This window comes from Rhinopithecus bieti, unplaced genomic scaffold (genome assembly GCF_001698545.2).
Source record: "Rhinopithecus bieti isolate Rb0 unplaced genomic scaffold, ASM169854v2 scaffold_31548, whole genome shotgun sequence".
In the NCBI taxonomy this organism is placed as follows: Eukaryota; Metazoa; Chordata; class Mammalia; order Primates; family Cercopithecidae; genus Rhinopithecus; species Rhinopithecus bieti.
In genome coordinates this window covers 5,662,534-5,677,574 of record NW_016814470.1, presented here as the reverse complement: position 1 = coordinate 5,677,574, position 15,041 = coordinate 5,662,534, and the positions used below count along the sequence as shown (strand labels likewise).

At 50.4% G+C, this 15,041-nt stretch overlaps 1 protein-coding gene and 1 long non-coding RNA gene across 17 annotated transcripts in view; one reads left to right on the top strand and one right to left on the bottom strand.

Moving 5' to 3' along the window:
* The window catches only part of LOC108514717 (uncharacterized), a 107,159-nt gene extending 97,492 nt beyond the window's left edge, over nucleotides 1-9,667 (top strand). The window contains exons 4-5 of one of the 2 annotated variants that reach the window (XR_001881307.1): nucleotides 7,292-7,486; nucleotides 9,084-9,667. This is a non-coding gene — a long non-coding RNA (uncharacterized LOC108514717). Of the gene's footprint in view, nucleotides 1-7,291; nucleotides 8,049-9,083 lie in introns of those variants that run through there. The other variant, XR_001881306.1, reaches the window with a different exon arrangement.
* MEGF11 (multiple EGF like domains 11) overlaps nucleotides 1-15,041 on the bottom strand; it is a 388,207-nt gene that overhangs the window by 98,207 nt on the left and 274,959 nt on the right. The window lies entirely within an intron of this gene.

The window sequence follows — 15,041 nt, the reverse complement described above, 5'->3', positions numbered from 1 at the left end:
TTTTTTTTTTTTTTTTTTTTTGATGGAGTATCTCTCTGCCCCAGGCTGGAGTGCAGTGGTGCAATATCCACTCACTGCAACTTCTGTGTCCCAGGTTCAAGTGATTCTCCTGCCTCAGCCACCTGAGTAGCTGGGACTACAGGTGTGCACCATTACACTCAGCTAATTTTCTTATTTTTTTTTGTAGAGATGGGGTTTCACCATGTTGGCCAGGCTGGTCTTGAACTCCTGGGCTCATTGATCTACCTTCCTCGGCCTCCCAAAGTGCTGGGATTACAGACACGAGCCACCATACCTGCCCTCTTTCTGTCTTTATGCATTTGCCTGTTTAGATATTTCTAGATTCTAAATGGAATCATAGAATATCAGTCTTTTGTATCTGGCTTATTTCACTTTGCATAATATTTTCAAGGTTCATCCATGTTGTAGCCTGTATCAGGACTTCACTCGTTTTTATGACTGAATAATATTCCATTATATGGACAGACATTTTGTTTATCCATTCATCTGTGGATGACAGAGTTGTTCCACCTTTTGGCTATTGTGTACAAGACAACAGTGAACACTGGGATATAAGCATCTTTTTGAGTCCCTGAATTCATTAAAGGGACACAACTAAATATGTTTGATGCCGTTATGGACTGTACTAGGAATAATAATGCGGCCGACCATTGCTTTTCTGCCTTCACTACTGTATAGGAAGGTTTAGGTGCCTGTGCCCAGTCTGCCCCATTAGCCCTGGGGTCTCTCTGGGCTGGAGGAAGAGAGGAGCTAAGGTGTGTCCTTGTTTTGGGATTGCCCTTTACTTTCCCCACATCCACCATCTGGTCCCACCCTGTAGCCAGCTCAGCGGGGCACAAGAGCTGTCAGCAGTGCTGATGAAGGTGCCTGGCCAGCCCTTCTCCCAGCTACCAAAGAGCCCCTTCTCAGCTGCTTGTAGGATTCACTTCTTCAGACAGTGGTTCTCAGCCTGGCTGTAGATCAGCATCACTGGGGCAGTTTGAAGAAACACTCTTGCTTGGGCTCTACCCATGGCCATTCCAAATGAATTAGTCTAGGGCAGTGGGGCCCAAGCATAGGTCCCTTGAAAAGCTCCCCAGGTGAGAACTCTTTTTCCCCATGATCTCTGTTCTCACTGGTCGTCTCAGGGAGACGTGCAGGAGGATGCTGGGCTGGAGGTGGGGTGGGAGAGAAGGTTAGTCCTTCCCATTCCATAGACAGGAATCCTGAGACCCAGCATGGGGGAGGAGTCAGCCTCTGAATTGAAGGTCAAGGGATGGAAATAAACCTGGAAGCCACTGCCCCTAAGCTGCCCCAGCTTGTGCTAAGGCCTGGGCCAAGGCCCTCACCTCCTTTCTCCTCTCCAGCAATGGGAAGGCCTGATGCAGTCATAGTCCCTCCTAGAAAGGTCTGTGGCCCCCAGTCTCCCACCCCACCTGCAGAAGCAGCAGCGAGAGCTGACAGGTCACAGGATTGTTCCTGAGTTTACAGAGCAGCAGGCAGGGAGGCAGAGATGGAGCAGCAGCTGCCGGAAACCATTCCAGCTGATAAATAAAGTGACTTCTCAGTGAGCGAGGCCATTTGTCAAGTGACTTGCCCCAGTAAAAGCACAGTCAAGTTCTCTGAGGCTGAGCCCCTCCACTCTTTCCAGGCCTAAGCTGCAATTCTGAGGGAGCACTGAAGGACAGATCAGAGCCAACGCTGGGCACTCCTGGGCAGCCTGCTCCCCTCTCTGGGCCTCTGTTTTCACATCTGTAAAATGACAGGTTTGGATCAGTGGTTCTTGCCTGGAGTAGGTCACCCTCCCCAAGACAGCATCTGGAAATGGGAGAGGGGGATTTAGGTTGTCACAAACAATCCCAGGGACAATTGTACACAATTTAGAACTGTACCCTGGCTGGGTGCAACGGCTCATACCTGTAATCCCAAAACTTTGGGAGGCCAAGGAAGGAGGATCACTGAGATCAGACATTTGAGGCCAGCCTGGACAACACAGTGAGACCCTGTCTCTACCAAAAGCTAAAATTATCCAGGTGTGGTGGTGCACACCTGTAGTCCCAGCTACTCGGGAGGCTGAGGTAAGAGGATCGCTTGAGCCTAGGAGGTAAAGGCTATAGCGAGCTATGACTGTACCACTGCTCTCCAGCTGTGCAACAGAGACTCTGTCTCTAAAGATAAATAAAATAAAAAAAAAAATGCCAAAGGTGTCTCCATTAAGAAATACTGGGCCAGATGTAGTGGCTCACACCTGTAATCCCAACACTTTGAAAGGCTGAGGCAGGAGGAGAGCTTGAGTCCAGAAGTTAAAGACCAGCCCGGGCAACATGGCAAAACCCCATCTTTACAAAAATTATAAACATTAGCTGGGTGTGGTGGCAGGTGCCTGTAGTCCCAACTACTCAGGAGGCTGAGGTGGGAGAATTGCTTGAACCTGGGTGGTCGGGCAGTGAGCTGTGATGGTGCCGCTGTACTCCAGCCTTGGTGACACAGTGAGACCCTGTCCAAAAGCAAGGAAGCAAGGGAAGAAAGGAAAGAAAGGACAGAAAATAAAAGAAAGAGAAAGAAGGAAAAGAAAAGAAAAAAGAAAAGAAGGGAAGGAAGGAAGGAAGGAAGGAATGAAGGAAGGAAGGAAGGAAGGAAGGAAGGAAGGAAGAAAGAAAAGAAAGAAGGAAGGAAGGAAAGAAAGAAAGAAAGAAAGAAAGAAAGAAAGAAAGAAAGAAAGAAAGAAAGACAGACAGACAGACAGACTGGTAGGTAAATGCTGGAGACTCTTCAGGTCCCAGTGCTCTGTAATTCTATGCCCTGTTGCCAAATGTCCCCACTTGAGAAACAGGCCAGAGGGCACAGGGATAGGAGGTGTGTTTGTATGAAAAAGAAAACCTGGAGGTGGTTACCCAGACTGTGAGCTGAGCTATCACTCAGTTTCCTATCTTTCTGCCACTTAGATTGTTGGAATTAAATATTAATAGACCAAGGTAGATTAAAACCCAAATCTCCTGACACAGTCCCTAAGCCTAGAAGATGCTGACAGCACAGGATTATAATGATGTATCATTAGCTCTTAGTGATCTATTTATTACACTTGTTACTCAGTGTTACTTAACCACATCCTCTATACCTCCCTTAAACCTCCAAGGGGAGGCTGGGATTCACAGAGGCTGCGGCTCCATGTCCCACCCGTCTCCTAGGGTGGCAGGGATGGAGTCAGCACATGCACGCGGGGAAAACCCTAACCCTGAGTGCTTACCAGGACCAGGTGCATTCTCCCATGAGTTGTTTCCTCTAATGTTCTTACTAATCCTGTGCTGTTATTCATACCCTGCCTCATTCCAAAGAGGATCTGAGTTAAACCACGTGTGATGTGGCTATGATTCCATTTTCCAATGAAAAAACTGAGGTTCAGAGACGTTTAATAACTAAATCAGGGCTTCTCAACCTCAGCACATTTGGGCCAGAAAATTCTGTGCATTGCAGGGCATTTAGTGGCATCCCTGGCCTCTACCCATGAGAGGCCAGTAGTACCTCCCCAACACACACACACACACACACACACACACACACACACACACACAATTGTGACGATCAAAAATGCCTCCACATATTGACAAACATCCCCTGGCAGTGGATAACATCACCTGATTGTGAAAGGCGAAGCTGAGAGTCATCTATTGACTTTCTTTACTGCCAGGCTTTAGCAGTCATCTTGTGTACCTGCCACATTTTACAGGTCAGGAAACTGGGCCAGAGAAGCCAAGTGACTTGCCTGTGACCACACAGCTAACAAACTGGAGAGCTGCATTTGAAACTAGCTGGCCATATTCATCTAGGGCTCTATGCCTCCCATCACACCAGCTATTATGAGATGAGAGGCTCAATGTCAAACAATTCTCAAGCACCTACCATGTTAGGGGCTCAGAAGCCTGCAGTCAGTTTAAGAAACAGATAAGCAAATGGGAAACTGTCAGAACACGGGGTGATGAGAGGGGCTCTGGGCTAGCTGGCTGCTAAAACCGGGGAGGGCGCTCTGCTGTCACGTTAGGGACAAGGAGACCTGGGAGCAGGTAGTGTCTCTGGCAGCAGGGCAGGAGGGGGAACAAAGGCCATGGGTACATTCAATGCCATGAGCAAAGGCAGTTGCTCCAGCTCATTACCTTCTTCATCTCTATTGCCATAGCCTCCACCACAGCTCCAGGCAGCCAAGTCCATTTCAACCAGGAGTATCACCGTCAACATTTCAGGAGGGAGTGGGGAGATTCAGGAACAGTTTTATCAGAGCTGGCATCTCTCTGCAGATGGCTGAATCAAAACCAACACTGAGCCCCTGCTTCAAATATCACTGCGCCTGCTTGGCACTGCACCATTAGGACCCCGTTCCTCAGGGACTGCAGGAATCCCTATTAAAATGCGAACAACCCCCTGTTTGTGCCTCTGTGTGTGTGTGGCGGGAGGCGGGGGTGGGCGGTTAGCCACATCCTGAGGCACTATCAGCCATTAATATCTCAGTTATCTGTTAATATCCAAGTGGCAATTAGCAGATCTGGAAGCCAGATTCAGCAGAGTATGTGTATGTTTATTAACCTGCTTTAGGAGAGAGGAGATGGGAAGATGGGAGTCAAATTTATCAACTTCAGGGACTTTATCAGGGACTTTTTTTTCTTTAAATCAGCATCTGCTCTGGATGTAGAATGCCACAGTGTTGTGTGGACAGATAATGGGAAGGAACAGTAGGTGTGAGAGACTTTGCAGGTGTGATCTTGTTCAATTTAAGCCACAACTGCTCAGGATAGCTATAGTTATCCCCCTTCACAGAGGAAGGAACCAAGGGCAGGTGTGCTTGGGTGGCTTGCCCACAACCTCACAGCCAGAGTGATCTCTGGCCTGTTTCTGAGATGAGGACCTTTAGGACCTGGGAGGCACCACAGAGCTGGAGCACTGGAGTTCTTTTATACCTTGTTCAGAAGAAGGTATTAACACCGAGAGCTGGACGACCTGTCCAGATCACCCATGAGAGTCAGGAGAGGAGCAAGACTCCCGGAACTCCTGCCAGGTCTCCAGACTGTGCTGATCACATAGGCTGGCACCGCCTACCTGGGCTCCCGGCAGGAGCACCCTGCACTGTCCTCCCTGCCGTTCTAGAGTCCAAATCAGAACTCATGCACCAGCCCCAACCTCTGCCCTGTGGCATTTATCCCAGCAGATAAATGCACCTCAGTGACCTGACCCCAGCACTTTCACCTTATACTATACAGCAATGAGGTCTGTGAGGCTCAGGCAAACTGTGGTGGGCTGTCCCAAAGGGACCCAGGGACCCAGAAAGCTATCTGCCCTTAGCTCTGCTCAAAGCCCTCCCCTCCACCCACAGGCTTTTAATGAAGGCCCAGCTCCCAGCGGCCCAGCTCCTTCTGATCTGCTTGCATCACTGCCTTTGAAGCTTCCCAGCCCCAAAGACCATTTATCTCCACAATTTGCCTAGAAAGCCTCATAAATCATGTCTGTGCACAAAGGAATGACCTCTTTGGAAGAGCCTTTCAAAGGCAGCTGGCAGAGACACCCGGGCTAGCCTTGTTGGCCCTGCACCCTCCCCACGTGGCCCCTCACTTGCCTTTTGGGGTCCCTGAGCAAGTCTCAGGCTGTGTGGGGAGGGTAGGGGAGGAAGAGGGTAGTGATCAAGGGGAACTTGGTGATGCTTCCCCAGCCACATAGGCTCCGAGGGAAATGAATTCACAGTCGGAGTGGGCAATGGCACTGGGAGTTGTGGGGTCCGAGCCCATTTTCTGTGAGGAGTGAACTCCAGACATGACCGTTTCCCCATCATTCCCCTTCCCCAAGACTTCCGTCAAACCATGAGGTCTGGTCTGGAGGAAGGAGCCTCTCTCTGTCTCTGTCATGGGCTGTGGGCAAGGCACCACTCTTCCAGACCTCAGTGTCCCTCTTGGCAAAAAACAGGATCAGGCCAGATGATTGTGTGCCAAACTGTGCCCATGGAGTTCAGAGGAGTCCTGTGCCTGGAGTGGGGTTGGGCTGTGACAGGGGCCGCGGACCTCCCATTTCCAGGGCTCCGAAGCCGCTGTGTTTTCGGCTAGATCCTCACACAGGGACAAAGCACTAAGCAGCTAAAAGCAGGGAGGGTGTGCGAAAATCTAATTTCTGCCTTTAAATGTCTGTGTTGAATTCCTCTCACACTCAGAAAGTTCTTCCCTAGGTCTCACTGAGGAAGTTCTTGCTGGAAGTTCTTTCTTCTCCATCACCCACTCACTGAGCAGCCACTTCAGGGCCTGGGACTGAGAAGGATGCTTGTGGGGAGGCAGTTAGAGTGCTACTCAGGGTCTCTGTTCCTAAAGGACTTTCTACCTGGCACTGTGAGTCACATCCCCACAGAGAATATGCAGGAAGCAGAGACAGGTGCAGTAGAAGTGGAGGCTGTGCAGAGGCTCGGCTCCCTGGTGGGCCCATGGAACATTTTGGAACAAAGGCCTGCCTCATCTGTTGCCTGTTCGTGCTCGAGCTGGGGGCCTTTCTCACCGGGTGGGAAAGAGAAGTGGGAGACGAGTTGTGTTGAAGCTACTCCAGCAGCTTATCTGTGGGTTCACAAGCACCAGGGAGAGGTGAAGCAAGTCAGGGTGATTTGGACCTGGGCAGCCGGAGAGTCAGCCAGAAGGGGCCATGGGCCAGGGGCAGGAGGGACCTGGGATCCTCCCTCTGGGCTGCTCATCCTGGGAGTCAATGCTGCACCCCAAAGGCCTGGCAGGAGGCTGTTCCCACCAGCAGGTGCACTGGTTCTGCTGATCATCCAGCAGCATTCACACCACCACTGTTCCAGCCAAAGGGATTCACAGCTGAGCCACCTTTCATTTAGGCAAAGGCAACATCTGGAGCCAACTGGTGCTCCTGGTGCTTAGAGTTGCTTTGGCCTAGGTCTACTAAGAACTGATTGGATGTAGGGTCCAGACTGGGTGGGGCTTAAGTGCCGCAGCCAGAGGTCACATGAGATGCTGAAGGCTGGGCTTGCTGGAGGTGAAAGTGCGTTGGGGGCTTGGGTATGATGGGGAAGGGGTTAATCTACCCAGGATGGCCCTGTGTAATAAGTGGGATTGGATTTGGGATCTTGCAGAAGGAATGGGATTCTGATGGTGGGAATGCAAGGGAAGACGGTCTAAGTGGAGGGGCCGGTAAGAGCACAGGGAGGCAGCGTGCAGGGCTGGCAGGGCGGCCTGGAAAGGCGCGTGCACAGGCTGGGTGGGCTGCAGAGGGCCAGGGAAGGCTAAACCACTGCTTCCCAAACTCTCCACAGGGAAAGACCATGTGTCTTGTTTTGTTTTCCAATCCATCATACGGTCCTCACTGAGCATGACTCCTATGATGTTTACACCACCTGGGACTCATCATGAACATCTGACAACACCCAAGTTCGTCTACATCCTGCTCAATGAGAGGAACCTCCAACCATGTGTGTGGCTGTGACAGCAATGTCAAAATTACTATAAAGGTTGCTAAACGTTTACTCTCAATTTCTTACTTATTTCGTCATTGGCCAGTAACAGCCCCTGGACTGCATGTCTAGAGAGCACACTTTGAATAGCACTGGGCTAAACGCAGGTCAGAGGACAGCTGAAGAGCCCATCAAGACAGGTTTGCAGGTGGTTTTACTCCAGCTAGGCAAGATTCCTGTCCTTTCCGTCTCCTTCAGGAAGCCCTGCGGACTCCCAGAGGCTGCTGGGCCACTGAAGGGACCAGGCACTTGGGGATGATAAGTATAACCAAGGATGATATTCAAATGACTTCCTCACTGGCAGAGCAGGGTGCCCACACCAGCTGCCTGGTGGGTTGGCACCTGCTGGCTGTATCCAGGACATCCAGGGCAGTGGCAGCAAACACAGTGAGCCCTACTATATGTGAAGCACTGTCTGAGGGCTGTACAAGTAGTATCTTACTGCATCATCCCATCATTTCCATTTATAGATGAGCAAACTGAGGCACAGAGAGGTAAGGGACCTGCCTGAGCATCCAGATGTCACCTGAGTCCTGGGGAAGCCTCCACCCTCCCTGCCCCTTACCCCATCTGAGAGTTGTGGACACTGGGGTCCTAGTCCAGGCCCCTCTGCTGACTTCCGGCTTGGCCTTAAGGAAGACACATCCCCTCTTTAGTGTTTCGTTTTTCCATTGTAAAATAAAGACCCTAACACCGGATGCTCCTTGACATGCCTTCCATCTCTTGGAGTCACCTGGGGGAATTCGTAGGGCAGGGATGAGAAGAGCACGTCCAAAGGTGGAAAGCAAAGTGTGGGGCGCGAATGAGTGCTGGGCACCTCCGCTCACAGCTGCCACTGAATGATAGGCAGGAATAGAATTTCCAAACTAATACAGCAAATGAGCATTTGCCTCACTCTATAAGACATTCTTCCAAGTTCTTGTGCAATGAACTTATCCTTTGCATGCTGTAGGAAACTTGCTATTTGGAATAGCCCTGTTTATCTCTAGAGCATTTTTTTCTTCCCCCTGAGATGGAGTCTTACTCTGTCGCCCAGGCTGGAGCACAGTGGCACGATCTCGGCTCACTGCAACCTCCGCCTCCTGGGTTCAAGTGATTCTCCTGCCTTAGTCCCCTGAGTAGCTGCGATCACGGCATGAGCCACCACACCCGGCTAATTTTTGTATTTTTAGTAGAGACGGGGTTTCACCATGTTGGCCAGGCTGGTCTCGAACTCCTGACCTCAAGTGATCCGCCCACCTCGGCCTCCCAGAGTGCTGGAATTACAGGCATGAGCCACTGTCTAGCATACTTTTGAGCTTCCACAGCTCCTCTATGCTTATAGATGACCAGAGCAAACACTGGCATTCCACTGGTCAGATGGAGAGTCTGGGGCCTGGAGAAGTGAAGCAGCTTGCCCAAGGCCACTGGTCTGGTGAGTCGGAGAGTTGAGACCCCAGGTCCACCCAGCATTCCCCATGGTGCCACTTCCCCAGTGGAGTCACTTCACATGGGCTCCACCTATTGGCAGGAAGCACGTCGCTTTGGAATTGGGGACCTCCTCAATTCTGTCTTGCTATTTATGTTATTTGTGTCATGGTCCATTTGTCCCCAGGTGGGGGAGGGACTTTGAGAGGCGCTTCCAGCTGGGCCTGCCAGTCAGAGGACACTCTATCCATCACGCTGGACAATGACCCCTGGTTTCCCTGGACAAAGGAGACCTGAGAGTGAGTGACAAATGGCCGTCCTGTCTACTGAGAGTGATTATCAAAGGATGGGACTGGCTGCTCCTGGGATCTGCCAGGATGAAGCCGAGGAAGGACACTTCTGCTGAGGCAGTAGGAGGTTGGCTTGGCGGGTCATTGGTTCATTCACTCAACAAGACTTGATTGTTTTCCTATTATGTGCCAGGCACTGGGGATGAAGTGGGGAATAAAAGCACCATGGTCCTGTCCTGGAACTCTCAACCCAGCAGCAAGATGAGACAACAAGCAAACCAAGGTCTTTATTCCTCTGCTCAAACACTGTATCCTTAGAGTCTTCTTGCATTACTCTTTCCAAGCTCTCTTCCCCATTCCCTGGCTTTATTTTTTTCTTTAAAGTGCTTATTCTATCTAATACGATGTAATCACTGTACTACCTATTTTCATCCTTTTGTTTACTGTCTGAGATTCTTACTAGAATGTCAGCTCCATGAGGGCAGGGGCTCTGTTTTATTCACTGTTATATCCCCAGCACCTAGAACAGTGTCTGGCATACAGTAGATGCTCAATAAATATTTGCTGAATGAGTGAATAAATTAACAAGTAAGTATATAAGTTACAGTAAGGGTATAGAGGTGTAAACAAGAGCTTGATAGAAAACAATGAGAGGGACTTCCTTTCAATTGGGAGGCCAGGGATGTTGCTCTGAGAAGGTGACCCGGACACTGAGAACTGAAGAATGAGGAGGTGGCCATGGGAAGAGCAGGAGGTAAGAAGTGCTTTCCAGCACGAAGAAAGAGCCTGGGCATACGTCCTGGGGTGGGGAAAGGCTTGGTAGAGTCAAGGCACAGGCAGGGGTTGGGGGGGGGCACTGTGAGGGAAAGGTGGCTTTAGATGGAGTAGAGAGGGCAGGTGATGTGTGGCCGCAGCAGGGAGCTGGGATTTTAAGAGCAATGGGAAGCACTTTAAGCATGCCATCATGAATTCACGAAAGCAGTAAAGCAGAACTTCCCTGTGCAGGACTTGCAACCCTGGTCTAAGAGGGAGACGGTCCCTCTCTGCAGCTCATCATCATCCCTGGTAGGCCAGGGCCTGCTCACTTGAATGAGAGAGAGAATGAGTCTTTCCACTCCTCAGATCTGTTCATGACACTGCCCAGTGCCAGTGAGATGTGCTCCCCTGGCAGGTAAGAAAGACACAGCCATGGAAGAGCCAGGTGAGGGCAGGAGGAGCAGTTGGGGCAGCTCAGTGCATCCAGGAGATTCAGAAAATGTGCTGACAGCTGTACACAAACCGAGACTTCTTAAATTACAGTGCCCCTCTTTAGGGGCAGCGGAGGCCTCACTAAATACAGTTCCCCTCATTGTTATTTATGTCTCTGGGTGCCAAGTGATGATTCCTGAAATCTGTCTTACCCATCACTAAAAGCGGGTGCTGCATTTGCCAGAAGTTAGAGATGCAAGAGGGCGGGTCACGGCGGTGGTGGGTCCCTGCAGACAGCTGAGAGCTGTGGCAGGAGGTTCGGGGTGTGGGGAGGGCCAGAGCCATTCTGGGAGCTGATGGCCTCATCAGTCGCCCAGCAAGGAACACACCAGCACTTGAGCAAATGGGGTGAGGTTAATGACCCTAAGGATTTCTCATGACCTCAGGCATGGCCCACAATGGCAGGAGGCTTCATTAAGCAGGACCTCCACATTTTATGCTGCTGGAACATCCTGGGAGCTCTTAGGAGTTTGGGACTTTGGAGGGAATCTAATGAGCTTCACTTAGTAGAAGTGGCCCAGGCCTCAGCACCCCCTCATTCTGTCTGATGGGGCCCAGCCTCTTCCAAAGCACTAAGCTTGTCCTCCACGTGGGTGTCACTTCTTTTTTTTTGAGACAGGGTCTTGTTCTGTTGCCTAGGCTGGCACACAGTGGCACAGACACAGCTCACTGTAGCCTAGACCTCCTGGGCTCAAGTGATCCTTGATCCTCCTGAGTAGCTAGGACTACAGGCACATACCACCATGACCAGCTATTTTTTTTTTTTTTTTTTTTAGTGTAGAGATGGGGTCTGCCTACATTGTCCAGGCTGGTCTCAAACTCCTCAGCTCAAGCCATCCTCTGGCCATGGCCTCCCAAAGTGCTGGGATTACAGGAGTAAGCCACTGCACCTGCCCAGTATCACCTCCTTAAAGACCCTGCAGACCCTACATGAGGGGGTCTTCTCCATCCTCTAGAAGCCCCCTTATCCTTAATTAGGCTCAGATTAATGCTTCCTCTTTCCAGAAGCTTCAAGAACCTTCCTGCTTCCCCCACCTCATGTGCCCACTCCTTTTTGCTTTGGGTTAAGGTAGATGCTGACCCATCAGGCCCCTGAGCTTTGGAATCACACAGACCTGGGTTCAAATCCCACCTCTGCCTCTTACCACCCATATGACCTGAGGAAGCATTCACTCCTCGGGTCTTAGCTTCTTCATCTCTCCTATAAAATGGGGCTCTTGTGTGCCTGATAGGGTTGTCATCAGGATATGGTACAAAAGTACCTTATTCAATGCCTGGCAAGAAAGAGGTGCTCGGCACTACATTTCAACAAAACATTCAAGAAAATGTGGAGATAAATGAATGAATAAAGTCAATGATCAAGGCTTCATGCTATATGTAAGTAAATTAATTAAGTAGCAGAATTACTGTCAGGATTGACAGTAGGTCATGATCATCATCCGCTGGCTGTAAACTCCTTCAGGGGAGGCACTTGGTTTGGGCTTCCCCAGAAGAAGACCCTGAGGTAGCCCCAGGAAGCCAGGTAAGGGAAAGGGGCAGCGCACAGGGAAGGGAAGGGAAGGGAGATGAAGTACAAGTGCTACTTAACCCACCGGACCTCTGGGAGATTATGAAGACCACCACCTCAGTTATCCCAGTCAAGGGCAAGGAAGCCAGGGCATTTATCCATCAGCCTCTCTATCCTGTCCTTGGTGAAGGGCAGCTTAGGTGTTGGGTGCTCCCCGCTAGCTCTGTGTGTCCTTCTGTGGTGGAGTGACAGATGCTTGTTGGGGGCAGCCTTTGGTGTGTAAAGGTGAGCACTGAGTGGTCTAGGGAATCAAGAGCATCTGCAGGTTGGGCACGGTGGCCCACACCGGTAATCCCAGCACTTTGGGAGGCCGAGACAGCAGGATGGCTTGAGGCCAAGAGTTAAAGACCACCCTGGGCAACATAGTGAGACCCTGTCTCTACAGCTCATGTCCATGAGCTGGACATGGTGGTACACACCTCTAGTGCCAGTTACTTGGAAGGTTGATGTGAAAGGATTGCTTGAGTCCAGGAGTTCCAGGCTGCAGTGAGCCATAATTGCACCACTGCAATCCAGCCTGGGTGACAGAGAACTGTCTCTTAAAAAAAAAAAAAAAGCAAAAGCACCAGCTGCAGGGCCCAAGTCTGTTTTGTTCCCCACTGTATACACAATCCCAACATAACATGCTGTCTGATGTGTATTAGGGGATGATATTAATATTTGTTGATTCAAAGAATAATTCATCAGCAAATTCCATATAGGAAATGGTTAGAGAAGCTAGGGATAACAAAATGGCATGGTCCTCAGGTCCTCACAACCTGTGGGCGGCACTATTCCACAAGAAGACAATGGATAAATCACACTAAAAGTGGAGAAGCGAAAGCCCCCAGGAAGAGGTGAAGGCACTTGAGGTAGGAAGAGGAGGATGGCCTCAGGGCTGGAAGGCTTTAGGAGGAGATGAGACTTGTTGGGGCCTGAAGGGAGAGCGGGCTTAAAGGATGGGGTGCGGCTTGGGAGGCAAAAGGCTGGAGGCAGAAATGGCATCACAGGTGTGTTGGGAAACACTTGGGCAGGAGACTCTGGTTAGAGAGTCTCTAGGTTCTCTAACTTGTCAGGTTCAGAGCTGACATGTGGGGACAGAAATTTGGCCTCAGAGGATGTCTAGAAAGAGGATTGGGAGCAGCCACCAGCAGTGTGTGCCAGTAAGTGCATGTTGGAGAGGCTCCCTGCTGCTCTCAGATGCTGCTGGGAAGGCTGGAGTCCCCCCACACATCCACACACCCCCACGAAAGTTTCTCTGTGTCTATTCTATGCAGTGCACAACCTGAACATCTGTACCTCGTGGCTCTGTCTGGCTAAGGAAGGGAGGAGAGAGGAATAAGAGGCACTTAGAAGCTGAGGAAAAACAGACACTTCCCCAAGCTGGAAGGATTGGGAGACCCTCAGGCCTCAAACCTCTGCACTCCAGAGCCAGGTAGAGGATGCTGTCACAGCCAAGCATCGGGTTCCCTGGAAGCTGAAATACTACAAATGTGGTCGTCACTCTGCTGCTCATCCCCACCCTGGGAGGACAGGAGACTGAGAAGCAGCTTCCCTGATGTCTCTCCTCTCTCTCTACCTGTCTCTATTTCTCTACCTCTCTCTCTACCTGTCTCTGTTTCCATCTCCGCTGCCTCACTCTCATTTTCACCTCCTTTACTCTGCCCCACTTATCTTTCTCTCTCATCTCCCTCCCCTCAATGGCTGGGTCCTGAAGAGGTGGAGGTGGGAGAACTAGGTGAGGCTGTCCCAGACTGACATGCGGGGAGATGTAGGGGGGTAGCCGGGAGGCCGTCTGAACTGGACGTTTGAACCAAAGTGGGTCCCAGCGGGCCTCCCCAAAGTGTGGGGTTTTCTTTTCTCTTCCTTTTAAAACATTTCACTTTCAAAGGAAGCCAGACCCTGAGTGAAAGGAGCGGGATAAACTCAGGTGCACAATCAAAAGGCTTTTGAACCTGGGCTGAGAGCTCTGCGGTCCTCTCCTCTTCTAGGTCAGGGCTGGCAGGGGGATGGGGGACCTTTCAATGCCTAATTGGCAGGTAATTGAATGCTGGGGGTGGGAAATGGAATCCCCTCCCTTCACACCCCAACCCCAAGCAAGTTGTTAGGGATTGGGTGAGCACGGATCTTTTCGACTCAGTGTAAAAGTGGATCTATTACAGGTTTTCTTGCCTGCATCTTGGTGGTGGGGAGATAGGCTTCTGTTGCTTAATGAGCTCATGGCTCAAGCTGTCTCCAGCTACAGAGCTCGCAGAGGATTTCAAGGCAAAGTTTACACTGTAGTTAGTTCTAGCTGGCTACCTGTCATCACTCAGGCTCAGGAGAGAGAACAATCTTATTAAAATGAGCAAACAGGAGGCAGGCTCCTCGGCAGAGCTCTCTAGGGGTGAGGACGGGGTGGGGTCTGGTCACTCACAAAGCCCAGGAGAGCCCCAGACAAGTTTTTGCCTCACGGTTTAAAGTGGACCAAGGAGAACTTGGAAATCACTACTGTGGGGGCCTGGCCTGGGCCTGAGCTTGGATCTGGGCATTAAGGTATAGGAATTCAGAGTGTGAACTATGGAGGCCAACGGACCGGGGTCAAGTCCTGCTTCTGCAGGTGACCTTGGGCAAGTTACTAAAACTTTCTGTGCCTCAGTTTCTCCCATCTGTAGAATGCAAATAATAATAGCACTGACATGGTAGGGTACTTCAGTAATTAAATGTGATTACACAGTGCTTAGCATAGTGCCAAGCACATGATAAATGCACAATAAATTGTAGCAATTATGATTATGAAGAACCAGGGCTGAGCAGGCTGTTTGCAGACCTCAGAGTCAAGAGTCCCATAGGTGACTCAGAGAGGATGAGGAGGAGCATGTAAGTATAAAGTATTAGAACTGCAGAACCTGAGCAATCAGCTAGTCCAGTTCTCCCTTTTTGAGGTGAAGAAGCAGAGGTTTAGAAAGGGAAAATGATTTTTTCAAGGTCACAGGATGAACCAGGGCTGAGCCTAGAACAGTTCTCTTAAGTCTAGGGCTGTTTCTTTCTTTTTTTTCCTTTTTTTTTTTTTTTTTTTTTT